This window comes from Pelophylax lessonae (assembly GCF_965119305.1).
Source record: "Pelophylax lessonae genome assembly, chromosome: 9".
NCBI lineage: Eukaryota > Metazoa > Chordata > Amphibia > Anura > Ranidae > Pelophylax > Pelophylax lessonae.
In genome coordinates this window covers 260025558-260047320 of record NC_138776.1, presented here as the reverse complement: position 1 = coordinate 260047320, position 21763 = coordinate 260025558, and the positions used below count along the sequence as shown (strand labels likewise).

At 44.8% G+C, this 21763-nt stretch overlaps 3 protein-coding genes across 3 annotated transcripts in view; all 3 read right to left on the bottom strand.

Annotated features, from left to right (window-relative positions):
• The window catches only part of LOC309564412 (uncharacterized protein), a 1531146-nt gene that overhangs the window by 252693 nt on the left and 1256690 nt on the right, over positions 1 to 21763 (bottom strand).
• LOC309563458 (uncharacterized protein) overlaps positions 1 to 21763 on the bottom strand; it is a 223901-nt gene that overhangs the window by 38532 nt on the left and 163606 nt on the right. The gene's annotated exons all lie outside the window — the stretch shown is intronic.
• LOC309562669 (uncharacterized protein) overlaps positions 1 to 21763 on the bottom strand; it is a gene marked incomplete at both ends in the record, with an annotated part of 115231 nt that overhangs the window by 1284 nt on the left and 92184 nt on the right. The window lies entirely within an intron of this gene.

Here is a 21763-nt window from a genome sequence, read left to right as displayed (position 1 = left end):
CCCCGTCAGTAGAAATGCCGATCTCACAGTTGGGCTCCTGTTCTCCCTCCAAAATCAATCAGAAAAGTCTTCACATTGAGTCCATATACGACCCTCATACAGGGGAAGATTTTTCCCCCTTCCTGACCAGGGCCTATTTTGCGATTCGGCACTGCGTGACTTTAACGGACAATTGCACGGTCGTGCGACGCTGTACCCAAACTAATTTGACGTCCTTTTTTTCCCACAAACAGAGCTTTCTTTTGGTGGTATTTGATCACCTGTGCGATCTTTTGATCATGCGCTATAAACAAAAAAAGAGCGACAATTTTGCAAAAATAACAATATTTTTCACATTTTTTTATATGAAATTCCCCCCCCAAAAAAAAAAGTAAAAATCAAACTTTTTTTAACATTTTAGGCCAACTTGTTTTCTGCTACATATGTTTGGTAAAAAAAAAATCACAATAAGCGTATTTTGATTGGTTTGCGCAAAAGTTATTGCGTTTACTAACTAAGGGAAAAATTTTTGTCATTTTTATTGTTTTTTTTTTAACACGTAATGACGGCGATCTGCGATTTTTTTTTTGCGGGACTGCGACATTGCGGCGGACAGATCGGACCCTTGACTGACATTTTTGACACTTTTGGGGTTACCAATGACATTACTGCAGTAATCAGTGCTATACATATGCACTGTTACTGTAAAATTACACTGGCAGGGAAGGGGTTAACTTTATTGGAGAGGGAGGGGTTAAGTGTGTCCCTAGGGGCGTGTTTCTTACTGTCATTGGATGCGGCTGTGTGTGTAACAGCACAGATCAACGGTCCTACATAGCAGGACCGAGTGATCAGTGCTTTTACACAGGGGAGAATGACAGGCGGCTTTGTTTACATTAGCCGCCTGCCTTTCTCCCTCTCTACCCGACGATCGCGAGTGACCGGCGGACATCGGGTCCGCCGGTCACACGCGCCGGCTTCTTCGGGTACAAGCGGGGGCGCGCCTCCGGCAGCGTGCGCTCGCCCCCTATTCGCTCCCAGGCTAGTGACATACCGGTACGTCACTTTGCCTGGGAGGGGCTGACCGCCGCCGTATATAGTCGGGCGGCGGTTGGCAAGTGGTTAAAGTTGAATCAACGGCTCAACTATCAACCCAGAGGAACATCAAAGGAATATCAACCCCATGCCAAGGTTCTAGGTGTAATCCTGGACTCTGAACTATCCTTTTCGACCCCCACATCCAGTCACTGTCCAAAGCTTGCTGCCTCAACCTTCCGTAACATCTCCAAGATAACGCTCCTTCCTAACCAACGACACCACAAAGCTTCTAATCCACTCCCTGGTCATCTCTCATCTCGATTACTGCAACTCCCCCCGCATTGGCCTACCTTTACATAGGCTTTCACCCCTTCAGTCTACCATGAACGCTGCTGCCAGGCTCATCCACCTTACAAGAGAACCAAAAATAAACCCATAGTAGCGCTAGATGAACCAAAAAAAGGGTTGATGTGGTGAACAGCCCACAGAATCAAGGATGATACAACACCCTCTGGTAATGTGTAGAAATTGTTTAATAAAAGGTGTACAATGGACAATATATAACAACAAGCTTTAACCAAAACATCCAGACTGCGGTGTGAAACTCAAGGGAGTGAAATAGACTCATAGTTGGCTCGCTCGGGGGAGCATGTCAGGAACCAGCTTTAAGTTAATTTACGTTAAAATTGTTAATAAAAGGCTGTTCTGGACAATTTTTACTCCACTCGTTGTGTGGTCTCATTTATTGAGGTAAAGATGTGAGGTGTTTTTGGGGTGGGGTAGAATTTGGCCTTTCAGCCAGGGTATAAGGTTGGGGACATCTATTCTACACTGGTCATGAAAATGTGAAGTTTACGACTTAGAGCCCTTTCACACATGCTGTCCGTTTTTCATCCATCCGTTGGATGAAAAACGGACATCAATGTATCTCTATGTAAAAACGGACGACAACGGATGATCATCCGTTAACATCCGTTTTCATCCGCTTCCGTCAATGTCCGTTTTTTTGAACGGATGAATGCCCTATTTTTTATCCGTCAAAAAAAACGATCGGACGAAAAAACGTATGTCAACGGATGAAAAACGGACGACAACGGATGAAAAACGGATGAAAAACGGATGAAAAACGGATAACAACTGACGAAAAACGGATAACAACTGACGAAAAACGGATAACAACTGATGAAAAACGGATAACAACTGATGAAAAACGGATGACAACTGATGAAAAACGGATGACAGCTGATGAAAAACGGATGACAGCTGATGAAAAACGGATGACAACTGATGAAAAATGGATGACAACTGATGAAAAATGGATGACAACTGATAAAAAACGGATGAAAAACTGATACATTTGACGTGACTGAACTGATGAACTGAACAGACTATGTGTGAAAGGGGCCTTACTTGTGTCTATAAGAGAAAATTCCTCCGGTTTACTTTTCATAATCATCTCCCCCTCCTCCATAGACTCCCGAGCTCTGCTCCCTAAAAGCTCTTCTTCTTCCTCTATAACTTCAACTTTGATGTATTTTTGGGGTGGGGTAGAGTTTGGCCTTTCAGCCAGGGTATAAGGTTGGGGACATCTATTCTACACTGGTCATGAAAATGTGAAGTTTACGACTTACTTGTGTCTAGAAGTAGAGAAGATTCCTCCGGTTTACTTTTCATAATCATCTCCCCCTCCTCCATAGACTGCTGATCTCCACTCACCAATGTCTCTTCTTCTTCTATAACTTCAACTTTGATGTATTTCAGTTCTTCACCCTAAACCCCAAAGAAGATAGAATATAACATCTGGAAAAAGCTACAGCAAACAAGAGGTTACAAATGTCATCTCACAGTTCATTTATCATCCATCTACCTGATCATTGTCTCTCGAGAGGTGATCTTCCTGTGTGGAATCCCGGGAATAGAGAGGACCCCCCTCCTCCATAGACTGCCGATCTCCACTCACCAACGTCTCTTCTTCCTCTTTAATCTCAAATTTCAGTTCTTCACTCTAAAGCCCAAAAGGTTATGTCGTAAAACACGTGGAAAAAGTTCAGTGGGGAAATTTCATCCCCCGCAGATTTTGTACGTTTGTCCACAAAGAAATCAAAGGACTGAGATAATAAATGACCAAATTAACAAATTAATACCACAATCACCCCGCGCTTAGGAGATAATAGAAAAGTGCATATATGCATAAAGCTGCTACTCTATAAACCCTCGGTAGAAGTCCGTTTGATGACGAAACATGTCAGGGCGTGAGCGTGCGGCCACCCCCACTTAGCATTGTGACGAGCTGCAGAGAACATACCCGTACTTCCTCCCTAGGCTGACGAGCTGGAGAGGAGCGGTGAGCTTCCCGGCAGCGCCACTGCTGCTGTTATCGGATACATTGTATTACGTGCCTTTTGTTAGTTTGTTTCATGTGAGTGCATACAGTGGGGGATTCTGTGGGTTGATTAGTCAATAAATTGTTTTGAACTACTACCCTATGAGCCCTTTATGTTTTATATTTCACTCTACACACATTTATTGGACGAGCCGAATATGGATTATGTGCCTTTCTCTGGTCTGTGAATGGGGAGATATCGAGATTCAGCAGTTTGGATTTGCCCTTACCTGGTTTGGTCTGACGATATAAAGGCTGTTTTTATCATACATGTCTGGTGAGTGAGCATTGCCTAAAGCCCCGTACACACGTACCGATCGTTTTCTCCAGGGCTGTCGTGTCTGTTGAAAACTGCAAAAGACTGCACACTAATTTTGTCGGCCAACAGCAGCCGACTGCAGAAGTGATGTCATGTGATGGTTAACTTTCCGTGTGTTTTTTCTTTTCTGAGCATGCCCAGTCTTGCAAATCTGCTGATTGTCGGCTGAATTCTGTACTGACTGGCGAACAATCGGCCGTTCTGGTGTTGGCCAATAAAAATTTTAATGCCTATACGACAGATTCTTTTCGGCCGAAAGTGCGCTGTCGGAAGCATCATACTAACAAGCCTACGATCGGTCGTCGGCCGAATATTTACGGCCGACAATCGGTACGTGTGTACGGGGCTTTAGGGGTCACGAGGTGTGGTGGAAGCCTTCATTTGCATTCACTGTACTGATCCAGTAACAAAGTAAAAAATGTTTTTTTTTTTTTTTTTTTAATTTCGGTCTTTTGTTGTTTATATTGCAAAAAAAAAAAAAAAAACAATGGTGATCAAATACAACCAAAAGGAAAGCTCTATTTGTGTGGGGGACAAAAAATTATATAAATTTTGTTTAGGTTCAGCGTTACAATTACCAGTTACAGTTACGCAATGCCTAATACCCAAAAAAATGGCCTGATAGAGAATGGGGGGGGGGGAGGGGGGCTAAATTTTCCGGAGCTGAAGTGGTTATTTAACAAAGAGGATTTACAAACAATCCTTATAGGATTTTCAAGCATCATCCAGCTTTCAAAGATAAAATACATCCTCCTGATGACTAAAGCCTCGTACACACGCAACGATAGTTGGCCGTGAATTTTCAGCCAACGTCCAATCGGCCGATTTTCAGGTTGTTAGTATGATGCTTTCGACAACCGACTCTGACTTTTCGGCCGAATAAAATCTGGTGTGCAGGCTAACAAGCCGATTTTCGGCTTGTTAGTATGATGCTTTCGACAACCGACTCTGACTTTTCGGCCGAAAAAATCTGGTGTGCAGGCTATAAAATTTTTGTTGGCCGTCAACACAATGGCCGATTTTCCGTCAGTCAGTACAGATTTCGGCAGACAAAAATCTGATGAGCAAGACTGGGCATGCTCAAAGAAGAAAAAACACACGGAAAGTAAACCAGCACATGACATCACTTCTGAAGTAGATTTTTGTTGGCCGAGAAAATTCGTGTGCAGTCTAGGCACATTCCAACCAACAAAACACAACTTGGACAAAAGTTGGACAATCGGTCGGCCGATAATCGTTGCATGTGTACGAGACATTAGAATACTTTTCATTTACCTGATAATGGTGACAAATGGTGAGATTCTCCTGTTTGGAAGCCTGGGAATAGTCCGGATGAGGAGATCTCTCTGGTGGGTTTGTGTCGCTGAATGGCTCCCTCTTGACATCCTTGAAGGAATCTCTGTGTCCTGAGAAATCCTTCATCACATCAACCTCATCATCCTCCTTTTTTATCTCTTCTTTAACTTTACGTGAGATGGTGTGACCTTCCTGTGTGGAATCCCGGGAATACGGAGGACGGGGACATCTCTCTGGTGGGTTTCCATTACTGGATCCATCTGTAGGAAACACACACACTGACTGAATACATTGTTTCTATGTGTTTATCAGATGATGGGGGATCTAGGTGGATCCTCCGTACTGCTCTCTCCTTTACAATAAAGTCTCCTCTTACCCGGTGATGTGAGGGGCGGCTGATTCTCCATCATGACGTCCTTGTAGAGATCCTTGTGTCCTTCTAAATACTCCCACTCCTCCATGGAGAAATAGACAGTGACATCCTGACACCTTATAGGAACCTGACACACACAATGATACAGTCACCATCCAGACACATCCCTTGTCTGTTACTGGATAATGTCCCAGAATTCCCGGCACTGCTCACCTCTCCTGTCAGCAGCTCAATGATCTTGTTGGTGACTTCTACAATCTTTGTCTCATTGTTTTTCTTGGGTTTCAGGAAATGAGGTGAAGGCACTGTGATGGATAATTTGTCACCAGACTTCACCGGAGGGACGTTCTGCATTGAAAGAGCACTAAATGTCATGTGACCTCCCATGATCCTCCTTACCTCTCTGGTCATGGATGTGTTTTATTTACAAAAAATACTGATGTCATGTGACCCTCCCAGAATCCTCCTCACCATCCCGGTCAGCAGGTAGATGATCTAACGCAGGGGTCTTCAAACTATGGCCCTCCAGCTGTTCAGTAACTACAATTCCCATCATGCCTAGTCATGTCTGTGAATGTCAGAGTTTTACAATGTCTCATGGGATGTGTAGTTCTGCAACAGCTGGAGGGCCGTAATTTAAACCTCACCTTGTAGATCAGGCATCCTCAAAGTAGAATTATAGCTAAAGCCTAACCAGTCTTGAAAATGCTCCCTCCCCCCTCCTAGCACCAAGAACCTGGCACACACACAATGATACAGTAACCATCCAGACACATCCCTTGTCTGTTACTGGATAATGTCTCAAGGGGTGAGGCGAATGGGACTTGGTTGCGGCTCGCTTACTGATCCCGGTTCTAGTCTCGTATGAATTGAGTAATGAAATTCACCATCCACACCCACCATCACTCCAATGGTCACAGTGCCGGTGTTCTAAAATTTCGTCGGACCCATGAAAATTCCGGACCCTCGTCACATCCGATGAGACTACATCATAACCCAGCTGATGCGAGCCCCGGTGCGCATGCGCACAAGGCATTTTAAAGGTCAGATGAAATTCTAAGACTTACGAACAGCTGACTGAGAGGAGGAGGGGCTGAGGTGGGACGCACAGGCCGCTGCGGGATAATGTTACAACACCGCCACGTCATCGAGCAAGGAACATGTTGCAGAGCTGACTTAGAGGAGGCGGGAAGGAAGTGAATACTCATACTAAATAGTAATGATAAAAAAAAAATAAGAAGAAGAAATACTAAACATTTTTTATCATGACTATTTAGTATGAGTATTCACTTCCTTCCCGCCTCCTATAAGTCAGCTCTGCACGGCGGTGTTGTAACATTTTCCCGCTACGGTGTTCCTCTCAGTCAGCTGTTCGTAAGTCTTGGAATTTCGTCGGACCTTGAAAATGCCTTGTGCGCATGCGCACCGGGGCTCGCTGCAGCTGGTGGTGACGGAGCGTCCCCGGAAGTGACGAGGGTCCGGAATTTTCGCGGGTCCGACTAAATTTTACTACACCGGGTCGGCAGATTCAGAGAGTGAGAAGGTTCCAGGACTTCCTTGTCATACTCTTCCGGGGTCTAATAACATTTCACATATCTCGGTATGGGAAGTCTAGGGTAGAAGACCTCTCTATATATGCCTGCCGAGAGCTGATCCATTTTAAACCCAAAACCATATTAATTACACAGGTTCTGTGGTTAATTTAATGCAGATAAGGCACCAAGTTTAATTACCACTTTAACCAGCCACAGAACCTGTGTAATTAATACGTGTTCGGGTTTAAAGGGATAAGGTGGCAACCCTGCCGGGCACCGTGATCATCTGAGGTCTGAATGGATCTGGAGTGCAGATGGCTGTGTAAAGCGATGGCCAAATGGGAAGGCTGTAGGGCAGGGGTCTCCAAATTACGGCCCTCCAGCTGTTGCGGAACTGCATGTCCCATGAGACATTGTAAAACTCTGAAATTCACAGACATGGCTAGGCATGATGGAAATTGTCGTTCCTGAACCACTGGAGGACCATAGTTTGGAGACCCCTGGTGGGTCTCTCTGCTGGAAAAAGTGTGGATAACAGCATCTGCTGGAGATAAAATACTGTAAGTCACAGTGACTAAGGAGGAAGATGGGTGGGAGGAGACTATGATGGGGCGGTTTCTGGGTGTAAATATAAAATAATATCTTATTACCTCCTCTGCTGCCAAATCCAGCAATGTCTCCTCTCTACTTCCTCCCGACTCTCATTGGTCCCAAAACTTTCTTTCTCCACCTTTTATAGTGTTCTTTTCTTACCTTACATAACTTCCTGTCTTTAATATACATCACTTCCTGTCTTTAACTTACATCACTTCCTGTCTTTACCCTACATCACTTCCTATCTGTGTGGCCCATTCACATTACGTCAGATCGCTACCAAAGTGGTGATTTCAATACCTGCATCCTACGTTACGTTTCATTTTTTTTCCCTCAGCTGGTTCCTTGTGATGTTGGGTGTATTATTGCAAACAAACATTATAAACCCATCATCCCGTATAACCCTGGTGGAAGGCAGCATGTTTTTCTTGTTCTAATATCAGATGTTTCTGGATTGAAACCTGATTACACCTGGCCTGGAAGCAAGGTTACCCAGCAGGGTATTCGTAACAAGGAGTCATAAATGGGAATTCATATCTTCTCAGGATGTTCTCGCATAGGCCTCCTGTTGTGAGATATGGGGGTAGAAGAGCCTCAGATAAGACCTCCTAGGGAGGTCATACCAACATCAAACGCCAGCTGTTGCTAAAAGATGTCCCAGGCCAAAAACAGTGATTCTTGGACGTATGGCGCCCCTTGTGGGGACTATACCCAGTAGGGTATTCGTGACATGGAGTCATAAATGGGAATTCATATCCTCACAGGATGTTCTCGCATAGGCTTCTTGTTGTGGGGTATGGGGGTAGAGGAGCCTTAGAGAAGACCTCCTGGGGAGGGCATACCAACATCAAAGGCCAGCTGTTACTGAAAGATGACCCGGGTCAAAAACAGTGATTCCTTGACAGATGGCGCCCTTTGTGGGAGCTATACCCAGGAGGGTATTCATGACAAGGAGTCATAAATGGGAATTCATATCCTCACAAGATGTTCTTGCATAAGCTTCTTGTTGTGAGGTGTGGGGGTAGAGGAGCCTCAGATAAGACCTCCTGGGGAGGGTATACCAACATCAAAGGCCAGCTGTTACTAAAAGATGTCCCAGGCCAAAAACAGTGATTCTTGGACGTATGGCGCCCCTTGTGGGGACTATACCCAGCTGGGTATTTGTGACAAGGAGTCATAAATGGGAATTCATATCCTCACAGGATGTTCTCGCATAGGCCTCATATTGTGATGTATGGGGTAGAGGAGCCTCAGATAAGACCTCCTGGGGAGGTTATACCAAAATGAAAGGCCAGCTGTTACTGAAAGATGACCCGGGTCAAAAACAGTGATTCTTGGATGGATGGCGCCCCTTGTGGGGACTATACGCAGCAGGGTATTCGTGACAAGGAGTCATAAATGGAAATTCATATCCTCACAGGATGTTCTCGCATAGGCCTCCTGTTGTGAGGTATGGGGGTAGAGGAGCCTCAGATAAGACCTTCTGGGGAGGTTATACCAACATCAAAGGCCAGCTGTTACTGAAGGATGACCCAGGTCAAAAACAGTGATTCCTTGACGGATGGAACCCCTTGTGGAGACTATACCCAGCAGGGTATTCATGACAAGGAGTCTTAAATGGGAATTCATATCCTCAGAGGATGTTCTTGCATAGGCCTCCTGTTGTGAGGTATGGGGGGGTAGAGGAGCCTCAGATAAGACCTCCTGGGGAGGTTATACCAACATCAAAGGCCAGCTGTTACTGAAAGATTACCTAGGTCAAAAACCGTGATCCTTGGATGAATGGCGCCCCTTTCGAGGACTATACCCAGCAGGGTATTCATGACAAGGAGTCATAAATAGGAATTCATATCCTCACAGGATGTTCTCGCATAGGCCTCTTGTTGTGAGGTATGGGGGTAGAGGAACCTCAGATAAGACCTCCTGAGGAGGGTATAACAACATCAAAGGCCAGCTGTTACTGAAAGATGACTCGGGTCAAAAACAGTGATTATTGGATGGATGGCGCCCCCTGTGGGGACTATAACATGCTTTCTGGAAAGATGAGACACTTCCAGTTGATTAGGAAGAACGGCCTCTGATGGATTGTCATTTGACAAGCAGACAGTGGGTGTTTATGTGGGTGGTGTCTGAGTGGACTTTAAAAGCAGTCGCCAGCTAGAATTATTTCTCTCTTTTGCGCTTGAGCGCAGCTGAAAGATACCGAATACCGGGGACTCCCATATGTAAAGTATTATCTGTGCTTGTTTTGTCTTATATGCTCTGCAGTATCGTTTAGTGTTTTATGTTAGCATTTCTACTTTCATAATAATAAATTAAATCCTTTGCTTAGTAAACTACTTGCCGACCGCCCACCGCAGATATACTGCGGCAGGCTGGCTCGGCTGCGCGAACCTCCATAACTGTATAGTGGTTCGCGGGAGCGTGCCGCCAGAAGCGTGCTCGCGTCCCCATTAGCCAGTGGGGAAGCTGACTCATGGGGCTGGCGGCCGCGATTGCTACTGAGTACCCGCGATTGCTACTGGGCATCCGCGATCGCGAAACACAGCTGACCGTTGTTCTCTCAGGAATCAGCACGGAGCGCAGGAGTGTGGAGCTTTATGGTTCATTTTAGAAAATCATAATCACTAGCTCACATACAATAAAACTTTTACAGGCAATCACATCATGTATAAACTGAAGGTAAATATACATCAAATTTATTATAAAATTACATAGTGTCTAGACCAATAAAAAGCCAGTTTTATCAGTTAATAAAAATGAGCAATGAAGCGAAGAAACAAATAATAAAGAAGTCCTTCTTTGGATTGGATGTTCCTCTTTGTCTTTCCTGTTTGTCTCACCTATATTTTGCCATTGTTCCTTTGCTGTCTGAGTAGTAGTATGGTTGTCCTAGTATTGTCATGCTTTTCCCATTTATCATCGTGATTTCCCATTTGTTGGTCCATGTATCATCGTGTTTTCCCATTTGTTGCCCCATGTACCATCCTGATTTCCCATTTGTTGCCCCATGTATCTTTGTGAATTCCCATTTGTTGTCCCATTTATTGCCATGATTTCCTATTTGTTGTCCCATATATTGTTCTGATTTCCCATTTGTCGCGAAATGTATCATCTGATTTCATATTTGTTACCCCATGTATCGTTGTGATTTCCCATATGTTGCCCCATGTATTGTAATTTCCCATTTGTTGCCCCATGTATTGTTGTGGTTTCCCATTTGTTGCCCCGTGTATTGTCATGATTTTCTTTTTGTTGCCCCGTGTATTATCCTGTTTTCCCATTTGTTGCCCCATGTCTTGTGATTCCCCATTTATTTCACTTATTAATTGTTGTGAATTTGCCTTTTGTTGCCCCATGTATTATCGTAATTTCCCATTTGTTGCCCCATGTATTGTCACGATTTCCCTTTTGTTGCCCTATGCATTGTTGTGATTTCCCATTTGTTGCCCCATGTGTTATCATGATTTCCCATTTGTTTCCATATGTTTTTTTCGTGATTTCTCATTTGTTGCTCAAAGTATTATTATGATTTCCTATTTGTTGCCCCATGTATTGTCGTGATTTCTCATTTGTTGCCCCATGTATTATCGTGATTTTCCATTTGTTGCCCCACGTATTGTCTGGTTTCCCCTTTGTTGCCCCATGTGTTGTCGTGATTTCCCATTTGCTGTCCTGTGTATTATCAAGAGTTTCCATTTGTTGCCCCATGTATTGCTGTGATTTCCCAGTTGTTGCCACATATATTGTTGTGATTTCCCATTTGTTACCCCATATTTTGTTGTGATTTCCCATTTGTTACACCATGTATAGTCATGATTTCCTTTTTGTTTCCCTATGTATTGTCGTGATTTTCCATTTGTTGCCCCATGTATCGTCTAATTTCTCATTTGTTGCCCCTTGTATCGTCGTGCTTTCCCATTTGTTGCCCCCTGTATTGTCGTGCTTTCCTATTTGTTTCCATATGTTTTTTCGTGATTTCTCATTTGTCGCCCCATGTATTATCATGATTTCCCATTTGTTGCTCCATGTATTGTCTGGTTTCCCCATGTATTGTCGTGATTTCCCATTTGTTGGCCCGTGTATTATCAAGCGTTTCAATTTGTTGCCCCATGTATTGCTGTGATTTCCCATTTGTTGCCCCCGTATTTTGTCATTATTTCCCATTTGTTACCCCATATATAGTCGTGATTTCCCATTTGTTACCCCATGTATAGTCGTGATTTCCCATTTGTTGGCCCATGTATTTTCGTGATTTCCTATTTGTTTCCGCATGTATTGTGGTGATTTTCCATTTTTTGCCACATGTATCATCTGATTTCCTATTTGTTGCCCCATGTATCGTCTGATTTTTCAGTTGTTGCCCCATGTATCGTCTGATTTCTCATTTGTTGCCACCTGTATTATCATGATTTCCCATTTGTTTCCATATGTTTTTTCGTAATTTCTCGTTTGTTGCTCAATGTATTATTATGATTTTCTACTTGTTGCCCCATGTATTGTCGGGATTTCTCATTTGTTGCCCCATGTATTATCATGATTTCCCCTTTGTTGCCCCATGTATTGTTTGGTTTCCCCTTTGTTGCCCCATGTATTGTCATGCTTTCCCATTTGTTGCCCCGTGTATTGTCGTAATTTCCCATTTGTTGCCCCATGTATTGTCATGATTTCCCATTTGTTGACCCGAATATTGTCTTGATTTCCCATTTGTTGCCCCATGTTTGTCATGTTTTCCCATTTGTTGCCCCATGTCTTGTTGTGATTCCCCAATCTGTTTCACCTATTAATTGTTGTGATTTCCCATTTGTTGCCCCATGTATTGTCATGATTTCCCATTTGTTTCCATATGTTTTTCGTGATTTCTCATTTGTTGCCCCATGTATAATCTGATTTCCCATTTGTTGCCCCATGTATAATCTGATTTCCCATTTGTTGCCCCATGTATTGTCGTGATTTCCAATTTGTTGCCCCATGTATGGTTGTATTTCCCATTTGTTGCCCCCTGTATCGTTGTGCTTTCCCATTTGTTGCCCCCTGTATTGTCGTGATTTCCCATTTGTTGCCCCATGTATTGGCATGATTTCCCATTTGTTGACCCATGTATTATCCTGATTTCCCATTTGTTGCCCCATGTATTGGCATGATTTCCCATTTGTTGACCCATGTATTATCCTGATTTCCCATTTGTTGCCCCATGTCTTGTTGTGATTTCCCAATCTGTTTCACTTATTAATTGTTGTGATTTCCCTTTTGTTGCCCCATGTATTATCGCAATTTCCCCATTTGTTGCTCTATGTTTTGTCATGATTTCCTATTTATTGCCCCATGTATTATCGTGATTTCCTATTTGTTGCCATATGTTTTTTTCATGATTTCTCATGTTACCCCATGCATAATCTGATTTCCCATTTGTTGCCCGATGTATAATCTGATTTCCCATTTGTTGCCCCATGTATTGTTGGGATTTCCCATTTGTTGCCCCATGTATTTTCATGATTGTCAGCATGTTTTCTACCTTTGTTGCCCACCTATCTCCTAGAAATACAAGCAGCAGCAGACAAGTTAACTCAATGGACTCCACTTACCAGGATGTACCCCTTTAAAACATAATTTTCTTTTAGACTTAAGTTCCAAGGGTCTTCAAACTACGGCCTCCAGTTGTTCAGGAACTACAATTCCCATCATGCCTAGTCATGCCTGTGATTGTCAGAGTCTTCCAATGCCTCATGGGATGTGTAGTTCTGTAACAACTGGAGGGCTGCAGTTTGGGGATCCCTGGACTAAACAGTCCCACTAGATAAATGTTACCATATCTTTTTCAACGGAATGTTTCCCACTGTCCAAACATGAAAAATAGTATTAGATTTTGTGAATCCTCCGGTGTTTAACAAGGTTTCCATTGAGACTGAAACGTTTCCCGCACACTGGGCATGAATAGGGTTGCTCGCCTGTGTGAATCCGCTGATGTCTATTAAGGTTTCCTTTGTCACTGAAACATTTGCCACACACTGAACATAAAAAAGGTTGCTCTCCCGTGTGAATTCTCTGGTGTCTACAAAGTTGTTGATTTGTAGTGAAACCTTTCCCGCACTCTGAACATGAAAAAGGACGATCACCGCTATGAACTTTCTGGTGTTTCAGCAATTCTTTTTTTGAAAAGTAACATTTCTTGCACGTTGAGCACGAGAAATCGCGCTTACCTGTGTGGATTCTCTGGTGAACAAGAAGATCCCAACTGTTAATGAAACATTTCCCGCACTCTGAACAGGGATGGGGACGCTCACCCGTGTGAATTCTCAGATGTTTATCAAGCTGTCCTTTCTGAGTGAAACATTTCCCGCACTCTGAACATGAATGCGGTCGGTCACCTGTGTGAATTCTCTGGTGTACAAGAAGCACTCTTTTTTTAAGGAAACATTTCCCGCACACTGAGCATGAATAGGTACGCTCAGCCGCGTGACCCTTCAGGTGTGCATTAAGGTGTCCTTTCTGAACGAAACGTCTCCCGCACTCTGAACATGAATAAGGGCGCTCCTTCGTGTGAACTATCTGGTGTTTAAAAAGTCCGACTTTGTCGCTGAAACCTTTTCCGCACTCGGAACATGAATAAAGATTTTCCTCTGTGTTGATTCGCTGTTTAAGAAGGTTTTTGTTTTCAATGGAGGAGTTCCCGCACACGGAATAGGACAATGAATGCTCTCCCGCATGAGCGCCTTCATGGCCTAAGGGAGATTCCTTGGGATTGGATGGATCTGTGGATCTCTCCGTATTCTGAGATCTTAGATGTGTCTCTGAAGCGACGGCACATGACTTATCGGATTCCTCCGGGTTCATTGATCCTTCCGAATGGTAAGGCGTGCCATACATTTTTGGAGCACCAGAATTTAGTTGTGGAGAAAATTGTGCCATGCCGTTATAATCTTCAGATAAAACGAGACGAGAGGGGCTCAATGATGTCTTCAAAGGGTTGACTCCTGGAGAACATTGTGAGATACCATCATCTTCTTCAGTAGGACCTTGAGATAAAACAAGACGTCCTTCAGAGGTGTTCCAGACAAAGCGTCCACCTGTTTGAGAACAAATTTTAAATAAAAACAAACATGGGAAAAAGAGATAAGAAAACGTCTAAAAGAACAACAAACGGATACAAAACTGAGAGCCGTACAAGGCTTTGCGGCACAAAAGTAAGTACACCCCTCACATTTTTGTAAATATTTTATTCTATCTTTTCATGTGACAACACTGAAGAAATGACACTTTGCTACAATGTAAAGTAGTGAGTGTACAGCTTGTATAACAGTGTAAAATTTCTGTCCCCTCAAAATAACTCAACACACAACCATTAATGTCCAACAAAAGTGAGTACACCCCTAAGTGAAAATGTCCGAATTGGGCCGATTCGCCATTTTCCCTCCCCGGTGTCATGTGAATCGTTTGTGTTACAAGGTCTCAGGTGTGAATGGGGAGCAGGTGTGTTAAATTTGGTGTTATCGCTCTCCCTCTGCCATACTGGTCACTGCAAGTTCAACATGGCACCCCACGGCAAAGAACTCTCTGAGGAGCTGAAAAAAAGAATTGTTGCTCTCCATAAAGGTGGCCTAGGCTATAGGAAGATTGCCAAGACCCTGAAACTGAGCTGCAGCACGGTGGCCAAGACCATACAGCGGTTTAACAGGACAGGTTCCACTCAGAACAGGATTCCCAATGGTCAACCAAAGAAGTTGAGTGCACATGCTCAGCGTCATATCCAGAGGTTGTCTTTGGGAAATAGACGTATGAGTGCTACCAGCATTGCTGCAGACGTTGAAGGGGTGGGGGGTCAACCTGTCAGTGCTCAGACCATACGCCGCACACTGCATCAAATTGGTCTGCATGGCTGTCGTCCCAGAAGGAAACTTCTTCTAAAGATGATGCACAAGAAAGCCCACAAACAGTTTGCTGAACACAAGCAGACTAAGGACATGGATTACTGGAACCATGTCCTGTGGTCTGATGAGACCAAGATAAACTTATTTGGTTCAGATGGTGTCAAGCGTGTGTGGCGGCAACCAGGTGAGGAGTACAAAGACAAGTGTGTTTTGCCTACAGTCAAGCATGGTGGTGGGAGTGTCATGGTCTGGGGCTGCATGAGTGCTGCCGCCACTGGGGAGCTGCAGTTCATTGATGGAACCATAAATGCCAACATGTACTGTGACATACTGAAGCAGAGCATGATCCCCTCCCTTCAGATACTGGGCTTCAGGGCAGTATTCCAACATGATAACAACCCCAAACACACCTTCAAGATGACCAAAGCTTAAAATGTCCAAATTGGGCCCAAAGTGTCAATATTTTGTGTGGCCACCATTATTTTCCAGCACTGCCTTAACCCTCTTGAGCATGGAGTTCACCAGAGCTTCACAGGTTGCCACTGGAGTCCTTTTCCACTCCTCCATGATGACATCACGTAGTTGGTGGATGTTAGAGACCTTGCGCACCTCTACCTTCCGTTTGAGGATGTCCCACAGATGCTCAACAGGGTTTAGGCCTGGAGACATGCTTTGTCACTCCATCGCCTTTACCCTCAGCTTCTTTGGCAAGGCAGTGGTCATCTTGGAGGTGTGTTTGGGGTTGTTATGTTGGAATACTGCCCTGCGGCCCAGTCTCCGATGGGAGGGGATCATGCTCTGCTTCAGTATGTCACAGTACATGTTGGCATTCATGGTTCCCTCAATGAACTGTAGCTCCCCAGTGCCGGCAGCACTCATGCAGCCCCAGACCATGACACTCCCACCACCATGCTTGACTGTAGGCAAGACACACTTGTCTTTGTACTCCTCACCTGGTTGCCGCCACACACGCTTGACACCTCTGAACCAAAAAAGTTTATCTTGGTCTCATCAGAGCACAGGACATGGTTCCAGTAATCCATGCCCTTAGTCTGCTTGTCTTCAGCAAACCGTTTGCAGGCTTTCTTGTGCATCATCTTTAGAAGAGGTTTCCTTCCGGGATGACAGCCATGCAGACCAATTTGATGCAGTGTGCGGCGTATGGTCTGAGCACTGACAGGCTGACCCCCCCACCCCTTCAACCGGTGACCACCTTATCCACTACAGATACGATTCCTGAAGCAGTTACACCTGCAGGCAAGCAACCCATGCACCTTTGGGCATAGCACCCTCTGTCACCATCTCCAGGGGTGCTCTGCACTAAGCCGCAAGGGGAGCCCTCTCGTCACCTCAGCCTCCAACCTGGTTCCTGACAGTCACTTCATGAGATGTTCTGAAGTCGGACCAAGGGAGATCAATTCATTATCGGTATTCCCTTTGGAGACACAAGGCCCAGGCTGGGGTTAGTGCCACAAGTGCTGTTGACCTTTGTATGAGGTCCTAACTTTCTGGTAAGCAGACATTCTTGCTTTGGTGGAGGAGATCACCTTTTGGGTGGTGGAAAGTGTTAATACCACGGAGAAGATCTATCTGGAATATCGTACTTAAAAATCTCCATAGGGACACTTTAAAAATTTCTACAGGTTACCAGTTTAGAGTTACAGAGGATATCTAGGACTAGAATGATTGCTCTCGCTCTTACGTTCGTGGCGATACCTCACATGTGTGGTTTAAACGCCGTTTACATATGTGGGCACGACTTGCGTATGCGTTCGCTTCTGTGTGCGGGCATGGGGCGCTTTAAAAAAATGTTTTTTATTGTTTATTTTAGCTTTATATTTTTACACTTTACCTTTTTTTTTTAAATCACTTTTATTATTACAAGGAATGTAAACATCCCTTGTAATAAGAATAAGGCATGACAGGTCCTCTTTATGGAGAGATCTGGGGTCTATAAGACCTCACTTCTCTCCTCTAGGCAGGAAAAACAGAGTTAAAAAAAAAAAAAAATGATCTCGGCCTTTTCCTTTTACATAACGTCACACCCAGGCCTCCAAGAGTCATAGAGACTGCCGGGGACCATCTGGTCCTTAGTATTCTCTATGGTGAACATTCGCCGCTGGCAAATTCCTTCTCTGGCTTGCCGTTCTCCGTAGGCGTGCTCAAGCTTTTTTCTCTGCCTAGTGTCCTACTCCTGTAGGGGGCAGTATAACTCTACGGTCATGAAGATGAAGAGATGTGTCCATTACTGAACGAAAGAGAAAAGATGATATCTGAATGATGCCCATCATTTAGATATCTCCACTCACAGTCCAGGACATCATATGACGTCCTTGGGCTGGAAGTAGTTATAGGTATTTGTCACAGGGACCCTACTCCAACCGATTGCACCCTGCTTATTACATTTAGTGTTTATTACTTACTTGTGTCCATATGAAGAGAAGGTTTACTTTCCATAATCATCTCCTCCTCCTCCATAGACTGCTGATCTCCGCTCACCAACGTCTCTTCTTCTTTAATCTCAGCTTTGATATCTTTCACTTCTTCACTCTAAACCCCAAATATGATCGAGCATATTGATAAAAAAGGGTCATGAGATTACATAAAAGAATGTCCTCTCATAGCTTAGAATACATTTGTAGGTCTACATGCTCAGTTCCATCTACCTGATGATGGTGAGGGATGGTGTGATCTTCCTGTGTGGAATCCCAGGAATACAGAGGACGGGGACATCTCTCTGGTGAGTTCCCATTACTGGATCCATCTGTAGGAAACACACACACTGACTGAATACATTGTTTCTATGGGATTGATTTACTAAAACTGGACGCTGCAAACTCAAAAAGAGAAAAGATGATATCTGAATGATGCCAGCAGCTGCACCCATCATTCAGATATCTCCACTCAAAGTCCAGGACATCATATGAGGTCCTTGGGCTGGAAGTGGTCATAGGTTTTTGTCACGGGGACTAGGGCTGAACGATAGTCGATGTGATATCGACTATCGTTCTGCGGGCGTGGGCGATATTCATATCGCCGAAGACGCGATATTTACCATTAGGCAGGGAGAAGTCGGGACTCGGGGGGAGGAGGAGGACTCACAGTGCTGGCAGCCGTCCCACACGTTCAGCGGTGAGCAGCTGCACAGCTAACCAATCACGCGTGCCTGCACATCTGATTGGTTCGCTGTGCCGCGCTCACCGCTCCGTCAAGAGAACTAGCTCCAAGGCGGCAGAGGGAACGTGTGGGACAGATGTCATGTCGGCTCCAGGGTGGCAGAGGGAACGTGTGGGACAGATGTCATGTCGGCTCCAGGGTGGCAGAGGGAACGTGTGGGACAGATGTCATGTCGGCTCCAGGGTGGCAGAGGGAACGTGTGGGACAGATGTCATGTCGGCTCCAGGGTGGCAGAGGGAACGTGTGGGACAGATGTCATGTCGGCTCCAGGGTGGCAGAGGGAATGTGTGGGACAGATGTCATGTCGGCTCCAGGGTGGCAGAGGGAACGTGTGGGACAGATGTCATGTCGGCTCCAGGGTGGCAGAGGGAATGTGTGGGACAGATGTCATGTCGGCTCCAGGGTGGCAGAGGGAACGTGTGGGACAGATGTCATGTCGGGCTGTGTTTTTCTACCTCCTACCACAACTGTGAGTCCCGACTCTGCCTAATCCGTCTTCTGCATTCCACCCAGAGAAATATTGCGTTATATATCGTTGAAAACGAAATATCGCAATGTTCTTTTTTCCCCAATATCGTGCAGCCCTAACGGGGACCCTACTCCACCCGATTGCCCCCTGTGTTTCCCAGCACAGGCCCAGCCACCTTGTCCTTACAGCCATCATGTTCCCCACGCTCCCCACATAGTCCAACAAGTTTCCATGGTGGGCAGGTGCCAGGGAGCTGCCCTCTGCAGAGGACTCCCCTTTGTTCTCCCGGCTAAGCTCCGGGCAGTCCGTTTCCCCACTGGGCCTGCATGTGGATTCCCCACATGCAGGCTACAAGCCCGTCACTGCACGCTCCCCTTCTTCCTGTCTCCTATTGAGGAAAGCAGATGGACCTTTCATATGGTGTACAGTATCTCCTCCTCATTTGTTGGGAACATGACGTTATATTGAGGAATGGAGATGGTCCTTTCATATGGTGTACAGTATCTCCTCCTCATTTGTTGGGAACATGACGTTATATTGAGGAATGGAGATGGACCTTTCATATGGTGTACAGTATCTCCTCCTCATTTGTTGGGAACATGGCGTTATATTGAGGAACGGAGATGGACCTTTCATATGGTGTACAGTATCTCCTCCTCATTTGTTGGGAACATGACGTTATATTGAGGAATGGAGATGGTCCTTTCATATGGTGTACAGTATCTCCTCCTCATTTGTTGGGAACATGACGTTATATTGAGGAATGGAGATGGACCTTTCATATGGTGTACAGTATCTCCACCTCATTTGTTGGGAACATGACTTTTTTTGTAAGGTGAACTCAATGGACATATATTATTTTTTAACCCATGTAAAAATGTAAATACATGTTTCATACTCATAATAGTAAAGTAAAAATGTGAATGGGTATTACATTTAGTGTCTATGACTTACTTGTGTCTATATGTAGAGAAGATTCCTCCTGTTTACTTTCCATAATCATCTTCCCCTCCTCCATAGACTGCTGATCTCCACTCACCAACCTCTCTTCTTCTTCCTCTTTAATCTCAGCTTTGATATCTTTAACTTTTTCACCCTAAACCCCAAATATGATAGAGCATATTGATAAAAAGGGTCATGAGATTACATAGAAGAATGTCCTCTCATAGCTTATAATACATTTCTAGGTCTACATGCTCCTTTCCACCTACCTGATGATGGTGAGGGATGGTGTGATCTTCCTGTGTGGAATCCCGGGAATACAGAGGACGGGGACATCGCTCTGGTGGGTTCCCATTACTGGATCCATCTGTAGGAAACACACACACTGACTGAATACATTGTTTCTATGTGTTTATCAGATGATGGGGGATCTAGGTGGATCCTCCGTACCGCTCTCTCCTTTACAATAAAGTCTCCTCTTACCCGGTGATGTGAGGGGCGGCTGATTCTCCATCATGACGTCCTTGTAGAGATCCTTGTGTCCTTCTAAATACTCCCACTCCTCCATGGAGAAATAGACAGTGACATCCTGACACCTTATAGGAACCTGACACACACAATGATACAGTCACCATCCAGACACATCCCTTGTCTGTTACTGGATAATGTCCCAGAATTCCCGGCACCGCTCACCTCTCCTGTCAGCAGCTCAATGATCTTGTTGGTGACTTCTAGAATCTTCTTATCATTGTTTCTCTTGAGCTTCAAAGAATGAGGTGAAGGCAGTGTGATGGTTAAATGGTCACCAGACTTCACCAGAGGACAACTCTGCATTGAAAGAGCAACAAAAATGTCACGTGACCTCCCAGAATCCTCCTCACCTCTCCGGTGTTCCTTGAAAAATCCATACCCGTGAGAAAACCATACCCTCGTCACTTCCGGTGCACCTACGGAGGGTATAGATTTATCACAGTAGAGTGTGTAACGTTACACTTGCGGCGGTTACATTAAAACAGCTGTGCTGCAATATGAGTCATCTCCGCTCCTATCCCTGACACTTCCCTGATCTTGGCTAATAAATATAAAAGCGGATCACGGAGCCGACATCTCCGTCATTTAGATTTCATACACCCGCCGCCGCTTTTATATTTATTAGCCAAGATCAGGGAAGTGTCAGGGATAGGAGCGGAGATGACTCATATTGCAGCACAGCTGTTTTAATGTAACCGCCGCAAATGTAACGTTACACACTCTACCGTGAGAAAACCATACCCTCGGAGCATGCGCACTTGTCAGGCCCTCGGCTGTTCAATGATGTATCCGGGGCTGTGAGCATGCGCACTGCTACGCTGCTCAGCTGTTCCTGACAGGAAGTGACGAGGGTATGGTTTTCTAACGTTACACCGGTCAGGTCTGTGTTTTATTAATAGAGATAAGAGTGATGTCATGTGACCTCCCAGAATCCTCCTCACCTCTCCGGTCAGGTCTGTGTTTTATTAATAGAGATAAGAGCGATGTCATGTGACCTCCCAGAATCCTCCTCACCTCTCCGGTCAGGTCTGTGTTTTATTAATAGAGATAAGAGTGATGTCATGTGACCTCCCAGAATCCTCCTCACCTCTCCGGTCAGGTCTGTGTTTTATTAATAGAGATAAGAGCGATGTCATGTGACCTCCCAGAATCCTCCTCACCTCTCCGGTCAGGTCTGTGTTTTATTAATAGAGATAAGAGTGATGTCATGTGACCTCCCAGAATCCTCCTCACCTCTCCGGTCAGGTCTGTGTTTTATT